Genomic DNA, 13,822 nt, shown 5'->3' on the forward strand with positions numbered 1-13,822 from the left:
AGCACAGTGGGAAATAAAGCTGTACGTAAATCACTAGTGAAATTAATACATTTTAAAGGTTATCAGAGCCAAACTGCTGAATCCTACAGTTTGTCATCAGTAAATTAAGTGTGGGATCTCTAATTTAATTTGTGAGAATTACCAGTCGACTTCTAATGTATAGCATTATAAGAACTAATGTTACTTTACGAGCCAGGATTGAGAATTTTTTTTATTTTCAAAAGAGCAAAATGACAAGAACACCAATTCCGAGTCCAAGCAACCGTTTTAGTTACAATAGCTTGTGGACTTCTGACAAAATGAATATAGTTCCTGAGTGTTATTTGCAATCTCTTCATTAAAAAATAAATCAGATGAAATATCTGATGACAACAGTCTTCCCTGCAAAGCTTGTCCCCTGCAAAGCTGGCCTGGTTTCAACACAAAGGAGAACTCTAAAGGAGGAGCACTGCAGTTTATCTGACACAACCATCTGCAGGTGACCTTTTTGTTTATTTTGTAAATTTCATTTTGCATTCCGAATACAGTTCTCCCACCCACCCCTCCTACAGCCCCCATCTCCTCCCCCTTCAACCTGTTCCCCGTCCACTCCTCTCACAGGATAAGGGCTGCCATGGGACCTAGACAAAGCCAGGTCCATTAAATTGAGGCAGGACCAATCCCTCCCCCCAACCTCAAGCATTACAGTTGAGCATGGCATCCCACCCTAGGGAATGGGTTCCTACAAGCTAGCTCATACACCAGGGATAGACACTGGTCCTGCCTTCAGGAGTCTCTCAGATAGATGCAGCTACACAATTGTCTCCCACATGCAGAGAGCCTAGTTCCATCTCATGGAGGCTCCACAGCTGTGCAGGTGACTTTCCTTCTTATTTTCTTCTTTCCATGAACATGAAATTCTGAGCACATGAAATTGACTGAACGAGATGCAATATCTGTCAGAACAGAAGAAATTCAAATTTTGGAATCAACAAAAAATTTGAAGAACTGAGCAGAGTGTTTTTCTTCAGTTACTCATTATAAATAATGCAAGAGCAACTCAGGAAAAAAAAAGATCTTCCAGAGGCAGAGTAGTTAGTGCCTCCAAGACTAAAAGTCAGTCCTGAGAGCCCAGACTCCTAACTTTTCAGTAATTCCTCAAGTAGTGAATTCTTGTGGAAAGCAACTCATTTACAAAGATTCTTATTTCTCTCTTATATACACATAATTGTTTTTCTTTGGTTACCTGGATAGTATCTATAACCATAAACTCACAACTGAAATGATCAGTAGGGAGTATATGTTGTGACAAAAGGCTGCACTTTTGGAATCTTATTTCTCCTGAATAGATTCTCAGATCTATACAATGTGTTTGGTAATCTTCCTAAGTTGAAGGTTCTTCACCTTTAGAGAAGTGAAACTTCTTCAGAGAAGTAGTTTCTGTCTGTCTTACAGACACCTGAGTGTTGTGCTTGCATAGTTCTAGAAGGTATCTCACTGCCAAGAGGAATAAAGAATAAAAGTCTGAGATGAATGAACAAAGAAATAATAAATTTTCAACTGTTTTCATATCAACTACTTCTAAAGGAGATGGTGACTTACTTATTTTTGATAAAGTGACACAGAGAATCATTTGTATTGTCCTCAGGTGGTGTGTAGCTCTGTACCTCCTTAGTCATTTCCTTGGAAATGCCATTTTTGTGTTATTGTTGCTATTTTATTTTTGCTTTATCTTTTGCAAATGGATTTCTGGCTGTCAAAAATCCACACTGATCCTTTTCACACTGAGCTTCTAAAGCTCAGATTGACACCACACTATGAGCCAGAAAGGACCACAGTGAATACAGGAATTACATTCCATCCCTTCCACAAGAGGAGAAGCTGACTCCACAGCCCAGCAAAGCTTCTCCAGCCTGATTTTCAACAGCATGGATCAGAACAAGGCTTCTCAGTGATAACACACTCTTGTGCTTTTAAGAAACGGATCAGCTGAGTGCAGGGATGGAGTGATGTACAGGCTCTTGGTCTGGGTCTGTAATGAAATCCCAGGTATGAAACTTGCTGTAATCATTGCAGAGTTGCTGCATCTGTCTGTGCTGTGTTTTCTTCATCTGCATCACAGGCATCAAATAGTCCCTATCACATCAGGTTATTGCAAAGATGAGTAAGCTCAGCTCAGTATCTGGCCAACACAATAAAGAACAAATAACTGGAAGTATTTAGGAAGAGGGGGAATCTGGGAACAACAGTAGAAAATGCTGGAAAGGAAATGTTAATCACAGAGATATATTTATAAAGCATTACCTCAGGTCTACAAATAAGTACCTATACTATAACAAAAAACTTGATAATTAATATATGATAACTTAGATACTTTCATATGTATTATGCATGTGTATATGCGTGTTAAATACTTGGCATTCTCTCCAGCAAAATTGTGTGCTCCCACTGTCATTGCTAACAGTCTCTTTTTTAAAGGGATGCTGCCTTGTTAGCTCTTCCAGGTGTCTCACGTTTGGCCAGCTTGTCTAACCAGTACAGTACATACTTACAGAAAATCCTCAAGACTGCCCATATTGTAGTCAACAGAAGACAGATTTCTTATAGGAATTGTTCTTCTGAGATTACAGAGGATAAGAAATCCAACAATTTGCCACTGAAAAGACAGAAAACCAAAAAGGCAGGAGGTATAATTTGGTCATAGACAGAATGGCCATATGAACACAGGAAAAGATAAAATAATTGGCTTTTTACCCCCTCCCCCATTTTATTTTAATCAGGCCCTCAAATGATTGGCTCATACACCCACACTTATCAGTGCAAAACTTCTTAGTACAGTTTACCAATTAAATGGTAATTTATTACAAAATATTCCCAGATATATCTAGAAATCATGTTTATCAGCCATCTGGATATCTCTTAGCCCAATCAAGTTGACATGAAAAATTAACCACAAGCTAAGATTTCTTAAAATCATATATTCAGGATTTGGGATCTGGCTTAGTTGATAAAATACCTAGTGAATAACCATGAGGACCTGAATTAAAATGCACAGCACTCAAGTAAAAAGCCAGGCATTGTGAGATACATCTGTAACCCTAGCATTGGTGGGGATAGGTCATAGAAACAGGCAGAACATTCAGAGATCCTTGATTATCCAGGCTAGTTAATGGAGTAAAACACAGATGCCAATAGTGATGATGTGACAGCTGTGCAAATGAAGTTAAGAAAAATACAAAGTAAAGAAAAGCAAAAGTGTCAAGAATGTCGGGGTGAGGCAGATGCATGATAGAAGGATTATTTTTCTGTTTCGAATTCTTAGGGTGATATAGGAGTCCTTCACAGAAACCTGCCTTCTTGACAGAGCTAGCCAGAAATAGTGGAAAAGAAGATGAACTCAAAGTTACATACATGGAACTTCTACAGTCTTCCTGAAACAAACAGAGGAAACAAATGCTTGCTATAAAGCTGCCAACAGTACTACCTGATACTTGTTATCATGTTTTTATCCCTCATTCTCCTTTTCTCTTACTTATGATTCTCTGAAATTATACAGCTGAAGGTGACAATGTGTGAACATTTGCTTCACACAAGCTGGTTTCTAGGAACTAGAAGCAATTAGGAATGCTCTCAATCAGATGGGAAAGCCTATTCCGTAGCGTTTATAGAGCAAGCAAAAGAATGAGGGGTGGTTCTAAAAACCAGCATACAAGATCCAAGTGACACAAAGAAACACAAATACAGGCAGGCAGAGAGTGAGAAGGGAAACTAAGAGTGATCGGCGTCTGCAACCAAAGGCAAAGAAAGTCTGAGACCAGAGCAGCAGTTAATGGCACAAGGTAGGGAAGTAGTGGTCAGTGATGTTGGGTAAGGAAAGTGAATTACTCAGGGTTCTTTAGAGCAGTGGCTCTCAACCTTCCTAATGCTGTGTTACTCTATCACAGTTCCTCATGTTGTGGTGACTCCCAACCATAAAGTTATTCTGTAATTTTGCTACTGTTATAAATCATCATTTAAATATATGACATGCAGGATATACAATATGCAACCACTGTGGGGGTCATGAACCTCAGGTTGAGAACTGATGCTCTAGAGGAAAAGAACTTAAAGAATGAATCTATTATCTGTCTATATACATATATATATGTGTGTGTGTGTGTGTGTGTGTGTGTGATTTATTAGATACCTGCATGTATTTATATCCCAAAGGAAATGAGCATGCAAAAGAGATGAGCTAAAGATTCATACAATAGACCAGGGAGCACACAGTAGACAACTTCTGACAGAACAAAGCATTTTCCTATTGCTGCCCTCAAATGCTGTCACATATGAAGAAATATGTGTTCCTCCCCAAATCCACCATTAGAAATTTGGCCACAAAGTCTGTCTAGAGCTGACAGCTCTGTTTCTCAGTGAGTCAGACTATACAGGACAGCACAGCGACTTCTCTTCTGTGGGCTATTTTAGGGAGAAGCATTGTCCACCTAGCTCATGCCTTTGACCTTCAATCTTGATAGCAAGTTGGATTTCAGCATTGGGAACAGAGTTCATAAGGCCAGGATGATCCTGCACTTTGAGAGCAGATGGGACCTTACTGTGAACTCTTCAGCCTTGACCTGTGGGAGCTCCAGTGGAAATGAGGAGGGGAAGTGGGAGCGATACCAGACTGTGGTAACTCTGATCTTCCCTCTAGATACTGATCTCTGAAACATACACACACATACCACATACTCATGGACAAATATACACACGAAAGTACACTCAAGCCACACAGGTAAAACATGTGTACACACTCACACACACATACAACACACACACAATGTACACACATCCACACATATATTCACACATAACATGTACACACATATATACATACACTCATACACAATATACCACACACACATTTACACAAGGTACACACAAGTACAGGCACACACATGTGCCCATACACCACACAAACACCATATACACATACACACTCATATACAATGATGTATGCATGTGTATACACACACACACACACCAAACATATACACATTTGTTTGAACATAGAAGCAGAAACAGACAAATGCGAAGGTTCCCAAAGTTTGTTTTCCCTGGTTTGTTTTGTTTGTTTATTTGTAGAATCACAGATACTTAGCACTTGTAAGAAATACAATGATTTAGTTCAAGTTGAGTAAATTAGGGCACAAAGAAAACTTAGAACAAGACCGGAGCAGAGGGATGTGAATCATGGTTACAGTGCACTTCCATACAGTAACTCAGTCCTTCCTCAGAGAGATGGTGCAAGATGGGAGAAAAACCAAAGTAGATGAAATTTTGTGTCAAAAAAACATTGCCTTAATCCTCACAGTTCCATAAAATAGGGATATTTATCTCCTTCTTCTGCCAGCTAGCTTCAGAGTAAAGAAGATGACACAAAAGTATGTGTTTGATATCAAGCCTCCTTAGTCTAAAAATCATGTCAGAATCAACAACAGACCCCAAAGGTCTTTGCTGTCTGAGGTTTCTTTTTCTTTCTATTTTGTAGCAGTAACTACTTATAAAGGCCATGTTATCTTCAAGGTTTAATTAATTATCCTGCAAATCCTTCATGTTGAGAAAGCATGAAGAGTGTGAAAGATTGTGAGCTCATCAGATGTTTCCTAAGCCTTCACAGACCTGCTAGAATCGGAGCGCTGAGGTTTTTCCAGACACCAATTGTCTCCACTTCTGCTTGGTGACTGCAGTCATCAGAGGAGCTAAAAAAACTCCAGATGCCTCAACTTCGCTGTATCCTAACTGAATCAGACTCTCCAATAGATGGGCTACACATGTCTGCATTTTTGAAGCATTTAGGTGGATTCATAAAACTCATGTTGACAATGGAAACATTTACAGTTCCTAGGTTTTCTTCAATAGAACCTGATTTCTTCTTTCACAATAGCAGCTAATTTTTTTTTAGCATTCATATAGGATGGAGAATTTATTTTATTTAAGTCCTCAAAACGGTTCTTTGAAATTACCCCCGTCTTAGAGCAAAAACAAAATAAAACCAATCTCTTCAAACTCATGCTGCTGTGTAGTCGTCAAACCTTCGCTGTTTCCATGTGCCACCAGAAGGCTAAGGATGCATCACCTGCCTGAAGTTCAGAAGAAGCAGTACTAGAAGTCCAAGTCCTGTGCCTTTGATTAATTCCTGGCTTCCGTGTAAGCAGGAACTCCTTGTTGCAGAATGAGGCTCAGAAGACAGATGAGCACCAAGCTGCCAGTCACTTATGCCAGAGCCCACTGTGTATTGTTGCTGGTATCCATGTGTAACAGAGAATATTGTGCAGTGAGCTGGAAGATAAGAAATAGATGTGAGATGATGATTTACAAAAGGGTGCTTAAAATTCCTTGACCCAGCAGGAGGAGAAAACTGAAAGAAGGTTGTGCTGTCAAACTCAAAATCCATAAATAGGTATACATTTTTCTCTTTTCCCTCCAAAGGTCATTTCTGAGAGATATAACTTGCTTTCTGCCTTATCTTATGGATATTTGTTGGCTAATTACTAAAATGTATGAATCACAAATTTCTATATTATCCCCACTTGTTGGTTTTCTTTAATTACCCCCTTTTTAAACTTTTATTTTAAAGTCACATTAAAACATTTTTTACTGGGGGGTCTTTCTCTAGCTATTTTTACTTCTTTGTAAAGTTCATCCTTCCTCTATGCTATTGAAGTTTAAGAAAGTATGTGGCCATATAAAACTATATGGCTTGAGGTGTTGAGAGCAACAGAAAGCCTAAAAGATAATCAGAAAATTCCAGTGAATTTTTTGCATGATTTCCTATGACCCAATTGTTTTATTTATGCTTTACGTATTGAGAGAGAAGGAAGCAACACTAGAGAGAGTGATCGTGATAGATGTATTAAGGTGATTAATACATTGTTTCATTGGTGGCTCATTTGGATCAAATTAAAAATGGGTTGCTTATGTATTCAAAACTATGTTTTTTGAGATCATTTTAATATTAAAATAAACACAACACCAAAGTCCTAACTAGCATTGCCAAAAATGGAAAATGATTTACCTGAGGGATCATCTTAGACCAGATGTTCCACCAGGAAATGAATTGCCATTCTAGGGTGAGTTTTACATGCAGAGCAATGAAATTAGCCTTCTCATTTGTCCCAGGGGCCCAACAATTTGGCAGAGTGATCAAGCACTAGGGAGCCTAGAGAGTATAATTCTCCTAGCTCCCACTTGTTACCTAGATGGTAAGGAGTGATACTAAACCCTTAGGTCCCCACCTATTCCTTTGTTAAAATGCATAAAAATAGTCCATATATCACATTGATGATGTGAAGTTTCAAATAGCACAAACTTCAGGTGGGGTTCATAAACAAAAGATTGCATTATGATGGTCAAAATACAGGGGATCTCCACTCAAGTTATCTTGTATTTAGATGGGTCTTTGTGGTCTATGCCTTCATGGAGGAAAGGTGAGAATAGTTCAACCAAAGCATTTCATTGATAATTAAATCAGTGCATCTGTATCCAGTTTAGGAGACACTAAAGCTCTCAGGGACTGGGTACCTCACTCAGGATCATTTATTCTAGTCCCATTTCTTTGCCTGCGAATTTCAATATTTCATTGTCTTTTGCTACTGAGCAATGCTCCATTGTGTAAACATCACATTTTCTTTATTCACTCTTCATTTGAGGGTCATCTAAGTTGCTTCTAGCTTCTGGATATTACAAATGCTGCTGTGAACACAGTTGAGCAAATGTCCTTGTGAATCCTTTGGGTATATGCCAAAGAGCAGTATTGCTGGGTCTCGAGGTAGATTGAGTTCCTGGAACTCAGTTGCGAGAGGGAGGAGGAATTTTATTGGGGAATATTAAGCTACACAAGGTACACAAAGAAGGGATGTTATATGATATGATTCTCATGTATGTTATATGAGAAGTCACTTACATGAGAAGCCAAGAAACTAAGATCAGCACTCCGATGCTCTCTGAGACCTTACCGGAACCCCAAGAGAAGGAGCGTCTCCCCTGCACAGCCCTCTATTTCCCACGTCCGTATGCACCTGTAGCCATTCCCAAAGCAGGCTTGGTCAGAGGCACAGGTACCTAAGATTTCTCCCTACAGAATCACATGGACAAGGGGGCTCAAGACCATGATGGGGAAAAACCACAGATACAGCTGACCAGAGCTAGTGGGAGCTCATGGACTCTGGATTGACAGCTGGGGAATTGTCATGGGACTTAACTAGGACAGAACTTGCTGTAGACCCTGTTGACCTTGAACTCAGGGATCCTTCTGTTGCAAGAGGCAACTTGAAAAGAGATAAACTGAGTAAAATGGAAGGTAGATTTATGTAATTATACCACTATCTCAAAAAACTTAAAAATAAAATAATGAAGAATTTCCACATAAGTACTAAAGTTAAAAGCTTGAGGTCTATTTCCAGACAGCTATGGCCACTGCTCACATGAGTTATAGTGGAAAAAGCTGTAGTTTCTAAAAGGAATTTCTAGGCCTTGAAAGAAGTTTCATGAAGCCCTAGGTACCAAGTGTTTCATAACCCAATCATAGCTTCCAGCAGGTTTGTGATGATTTGTTTTAGAAAGCCTAGGTTCTGGCCAAGAGCTCAAAGGAGCCATTCACATGTAACTCTGTTCCTTTTTTGTCTCAACAGAAAATCTGAGCGATGCTTGAAGTAAGGATTTTGCTCTCCCAACAGTGCTCAAGTTCTCCAACTAGATTCGCATGTGGGCATAGCAAAGTCTGTCAGTGAATCCCCATTGTAGACTTGGGGATTCTAACTCTGACCTCTTTCTATAAGAGCAAATTCTCATCATTCTTGTAATATTCTTTTTCTAATATTTGTTTTTTATACTTGTGATTTATATTTGATTTCCCATTAGGTCCCAACATCTAAGGATAAACCCTTTGGGTGCACATATTAGACTCCTGTGAGTTGAGATAACCACAGAGACATGGGAGTCACTAAACATATACATATTCCAAGAATCTCTCCCCATGCTTTCCCTCCTACAGATGCAGAATGAGTGCAGTGAGGAGTCTATTGAGGTGTCCAGACATGTGATGGAGAAAGAAGCATGCCCTAGATATTTGGGAAGATTTCATGGGTCCTTTCCTATCTTCTCACAACTTTGCATCTCATTAAAAGAGAGCGCACAATGAGATTTGGATGATGAGTTAAATTAAACATTAGTGATTTTCTATTAAAGTTATATACAGTTTCGTACATCACTGAACCCAAAATGTGCAATACACAGAATGACAGCCCTCAATGGCTACCAGGCAAATATAAGGAGTTTCTTAGAATTTAATGAGTTAGTGAAAGCAGTTCCTCTTCCCAAGTATAGGATCTGTGGTATTGACCCTGTGATTTGGAAATAGGAGGTGAGTCTCTTTGGCCACTGTGGTAAAGAGTTAGGGAAAGTGAGCTGGATTAATCAAATGGGGTAAAGACAATGTTCATTAATTGCATAGTTTTAAAGTGACACTTCCACCCCCTCTCTTTGTTAGGGAGATGGAAACATGCATTAGAAACACTATTTCTAATTATTACTGTAAGTGGGAGGTTTTTGGCACAAGGTCAAGAAATAATAGGAGAATGTGTGAATCTCACTATTGAGTTGCACTGAGTCTAATCATTTGACTATAACCAGTTGTTGTTTTTCTTTCTTTCTTCGACTGTCTCTGGGCTGTTCAGTGTTCTGGATGAATCTAACACAATCAGGCTGTTCTCTGGTGTATAACCACTTCCTGCTGACTCAGGGCAAGCTTGCTTCCTCTGCCGTTTATTAAAATGAAGTATTTATGTTAAGCCACCATTTTTTAGAGATGACCAAATATACATTAGTAATGACGTTATTAAAATTATTCTGTTTAAAATGAACTTTCACACCAGTGTGTTACAAAACAACACCAACAAATCTGTCTAACTTCACTGGAGATGGTTTTGAAAAGCTCGCACTTCTTCTGGCACTCTTACAGATGAGGGTTTGATGTGTGCTTCAGGAGACAGTCCAAGTTTTTATGGCCATGAAAAATGAATACTGTTTCCACTACTCCGCATTGCAAATAATGTATAATTCATGTTTTTTCATTAACATGCAAATGTGAAATAGTGTCTTCTATGTTTGCATCTACTAATAATCTATTAAATATTTAGAAGCATAATAAAGAATACTAAAAATATTTGGTCTGGGTACTGTTTAAGCACAATGTTCCCTTATTTGTTTTTTATTTATCCACATATTTACACTGGTAAAATGTGGAAGAAACAGGCAGACACATAATCAATTCAGTAACTGGCATTTGTGAAATAAGCTAATAACTTTGTTTATACCATTCTTGATGCTTTTCAGAGCATTTCCACAAAGACTGATTTGCCAACGAGGGCAGCAATCATGAGGCTGGTTTTAGGCCCATTTCATGGATCAAAAAACCAAGACAGTGTTTTACTGGGATTGCTTTGTAAATATTTAGCCTCCCAGCCACCAAACTTCTAGCTGCCATTCCTTCTAATTCATTGTACCAAAGGACTACAATAGAATCTCAATAGATCACAGAGTTTCTGGTCTTTGATAAATATTTGGCTGGACAATCACACACAAGTTACACTGACTTCAGAAGACAGGACTTTTCAGTACTATTTCTGGAGAGCCAGCAATTTTCATTGGTTCATTCAACAAATATTTTTAAAAGATTTATTTTATTATTTTTATGCTTGCATGAGGACATATCTGCACATGTGAGTTCAAGGAAAGGATGATGGATCACCTGGCATTGGTTCTGACAACCAGATCTGGGTCCTCTGCAAGAATAGTATTTGCTCTTGCCATCTCTCTTCTGCCTTCACATATATTTTTGAGGACAGTATCTTGTTCCTTTGTGGTTGTTTTTTTCTGCAGACTTGCTGGGAACTGGCAATACATTAGCCACTAAGAGGCTACCAACAGTAAGTCTGTAGAGTCCAGAAAGCACTCCCTGAAAAACAATTACTACTGTATAGGGACTTCTACACCAGAAGTCACTAATGTGGTACAGAAGTCATATAAACGCAAGGAAGAGAAAGCCCAGGGAGAGAAGATCCAGGTAGACATCACTAAGAGCTGTGGATCCAGGTTCCTGTGTTTGGCAAATGCTTAGACAGGTGATGTATACAGGGGTTTAACCCTAGATACAGTGTGGGAAAATTCAGAGAAGGATGATTAAGTGACCCTTAGTTGCCTGTAGTCTTTGTCTGGATTTGAAGTTTCATGAGTTTTCCCCCTTATACATTACCATGTCTATTGTAATCATCCTTGTTCACTTAATGTTTAGGCAGCTATGTTGATGAGACTTACTTGAGTGGCGTAGCTTTTCTGGCATTTGTAGACTATATAAGCTCTTACGAAACGTTGTGTTCCTCTGGCTCTTACAATTATTATCTCCTCTCTTGCCTAGTGATCCCTGAGCCTTACATGCAAGTGTTGTGTTGTAGATGTATCAATTAGAACTTGACTCCACAACTCTGCATTTTAATTGGGGTGGTTTTCTGTACTGGTAGCCTCTGTTGCAAAGAGAAGTTTCCTTGATGAGGAATACGAACTACACTTATCTGTGGGTATAGGGTTAATTATTTAGAATGTATATACTAGTTTAGTTAAGTGGCAGTTATAGGATCCTTTCAAGATCCATGACTTTACTAGTCCTGGATATTAGGCAGGTTTCCAGTAACTGGTATGATTTGCTTCTTGATTAGCAAACCTTAAGTTCAATTAAAGAGCAGCTGTTTATCACCAAGGCATAGTGACACTATAGTACCCTCGTTGTTACTTGGCTATACTCAATATGACTTGGTTGCTTTCATCCTTTGGAAGCTTCCATGGTATCCTCTGGTACCATGAAAGCAAGTCCTCAGGGATGAAGTTTCAGGTCTAATCCAGCTCAGTCAGAATAAACTTTTAAAACATTTTTCAGTTCAGAATTGGGCAGAAGAAATTTGTTATAAGAGTTCCACTAACATTATGCTGTTTTTATAGAATAAAAAAGGATGACTTTACTGTCATAGGATTTTTTTTGTTTAGGATATTGTGGACTCAAGAAGAATAGAGTATAACTCACAAGAAAACTTGGCAAGAAGGAGAATCTTACTACTGTCAAGGGAAGTCAACTAATGTTTTTAAAATCAATTTTAACTTTAAATATGATAAAATTTTAGAAGTAAAATGTGTTGTGGCATCATTGATGTGGCCACTAGTATTGCAAGTAGAGTTCAGAGAAATAAGTTAGTAGAGTGAGTGATAATTCAACAGTGACTATTAGCATGGATTCCACAGTAACAAACAGTAATATTAGAGAAATTGATGCTTGTTCATTATATTTAAGATATTTTCCAGGAATCAAAAATGTTTCCTGGCTTAGCCTAAATAAAACAATAATGAAAGTCAAACCACTGACATAATAAACGGAACTTGGAAGACTATGGATATTCCATTTTGGAGAGGATTGCCTACCTAGTAGACAGAAGGCTAACTTTTAACTTCTTCACTGATTAAAAAAATAGACAAAAAAAATACATGAGAAGGAAGCCTCTAATAGGAATTTAAGAGTTCATCTGTAAATCTAGGAAACCTGTGTTTTATGCAAAATCCAGACTTAACATGATAGAGATGTAGACATAGCCAATGACAGTTCAGAAAAGCTTGAATGTTTCCAAAGGTTAAGAATATTGAAATGCAAGACCCTGAATGTCTTCTCCTTGATAAGCATAATGAAGTTATGAATGCCATTCATACATCAGCATATAAATGGTAGAGGAGAAGAGTAAAACTCAAGGTTATATACCCATATTCAGAGAGAATGAATAGTGTGAAGGATATCTTTGCTATAGGCATCCAGGCAAAATGGGTATAGATACCATCTGGACAGATTAGGCTTGTCTTAAGCTATGTTAGGGACATGGTTTTCTTAGTCTCATCCCACTATATATTATTGTGCCATAATTATTGTTCGCTTCAGTGAATAAAAGGAACTATGTGGCTCTAGATGTAACTCTTCTGGTTAAACAAAAATAAGATGATTTCCATAAGATACACAGCAGCCCTTCATGGCAGTGGGAATCACAACTGCGTGGGACTTTTAAGGAATATGCAAGACATGGAAACACCAAATGTGGTTGAAAGACTACAGATAATTAGCTCTGTGAACAAATTGAAAATCAATCTTCATCTCTTCTCTTGGTTTTCTTACTCAGTATACATATGAGATCTGTCTGGTGATTACAAAATAAGCACAACAATTTTGTAATTAATGCTTGGAGTCACAGTGTTTAAAATTTCACATTAAAAAACCTACAAAAGAATGAATTTCTGCCTATTTTATTTTATTTCTTTTTGTTTTGTCCTAGTCCACGGGCTCTGCTTGATTTACATATCTGTACTAGCTGAAAAATTTATCTGTTCCTTGGGTCCAATTTTGAAGTTCCAGGCATTAGCAACATGACCACAAAGATCTATGATTTGATGTGCTATTTGATTTTTGTGTGTTTGTTTTAATGGAAAAGTAGAAAGGGAGGGGAATATTTGATTTGCTGTCTGGCCAACACAATTCTAAAAAGCATTAAGCTGTAACTGGTACAAGTGTTTATTTTCTGACTCTCTCTTGTATAATGGGAACCGTCAAGACCTGAACATGAGTCGATATAAGGTTTGTGGTTTTATGATAAGCGCATCAGCCAGCGGATAGAATAAACCCCAGTGACAGCTGTGATGGTTCTTGGAATCTGACATCCTTCAATCACATGTTCCCTGTAGCATATGGATGCAGTGGTAGAATAGGGTCAAGGCTTAG

At 38.3% G+C, this 13,822-nt stretch overlaps 1 long non-coding RNA gene across 1 annotated transcript in view; it reads right to left on the reverse strand.

Moving 5' to 3' along the window:
• Positions 1-594: 594 nt before the first annotated feature.
• The window catches only part of LOC121142347, a 71,683-nt gene continuing 58,455 nt past the window's right edge, over positions 595-13,822 (reverse strand). Inside the window, exons 2-4 of the long non-coding RNA XR_005879339.1 lie at positions 5,641-6,300; positions 2,532-2,635; positions 595-935 (exon numbers count right to left, since the gene is read on the reverse strand). This is a non-coding gene — a long non-coding RNA (uncharacterized LOC121142347). The remainder of the gene's footprint in view (positions 936-2,531; positions 2,636-5,640; positions 6,301-13,822) is intronic.

The sequence above is a fragment of the Mesocricetus auratus genome, unplaced genomic scaffold (genome assembly GCF_017639785.1).
Source record: "Mesocricetus auratus isolate SY011 unplaced genomic scaffold, BCM_Maur_2.0 Super-Scaffold_100009, whole genome shotgun sequence".
NCBI lineage: Eukaryota > Metazoa > Chordata > Mammalia > Rodentia > Cricetidae > Mesocricetus > Mesocricetus auratus.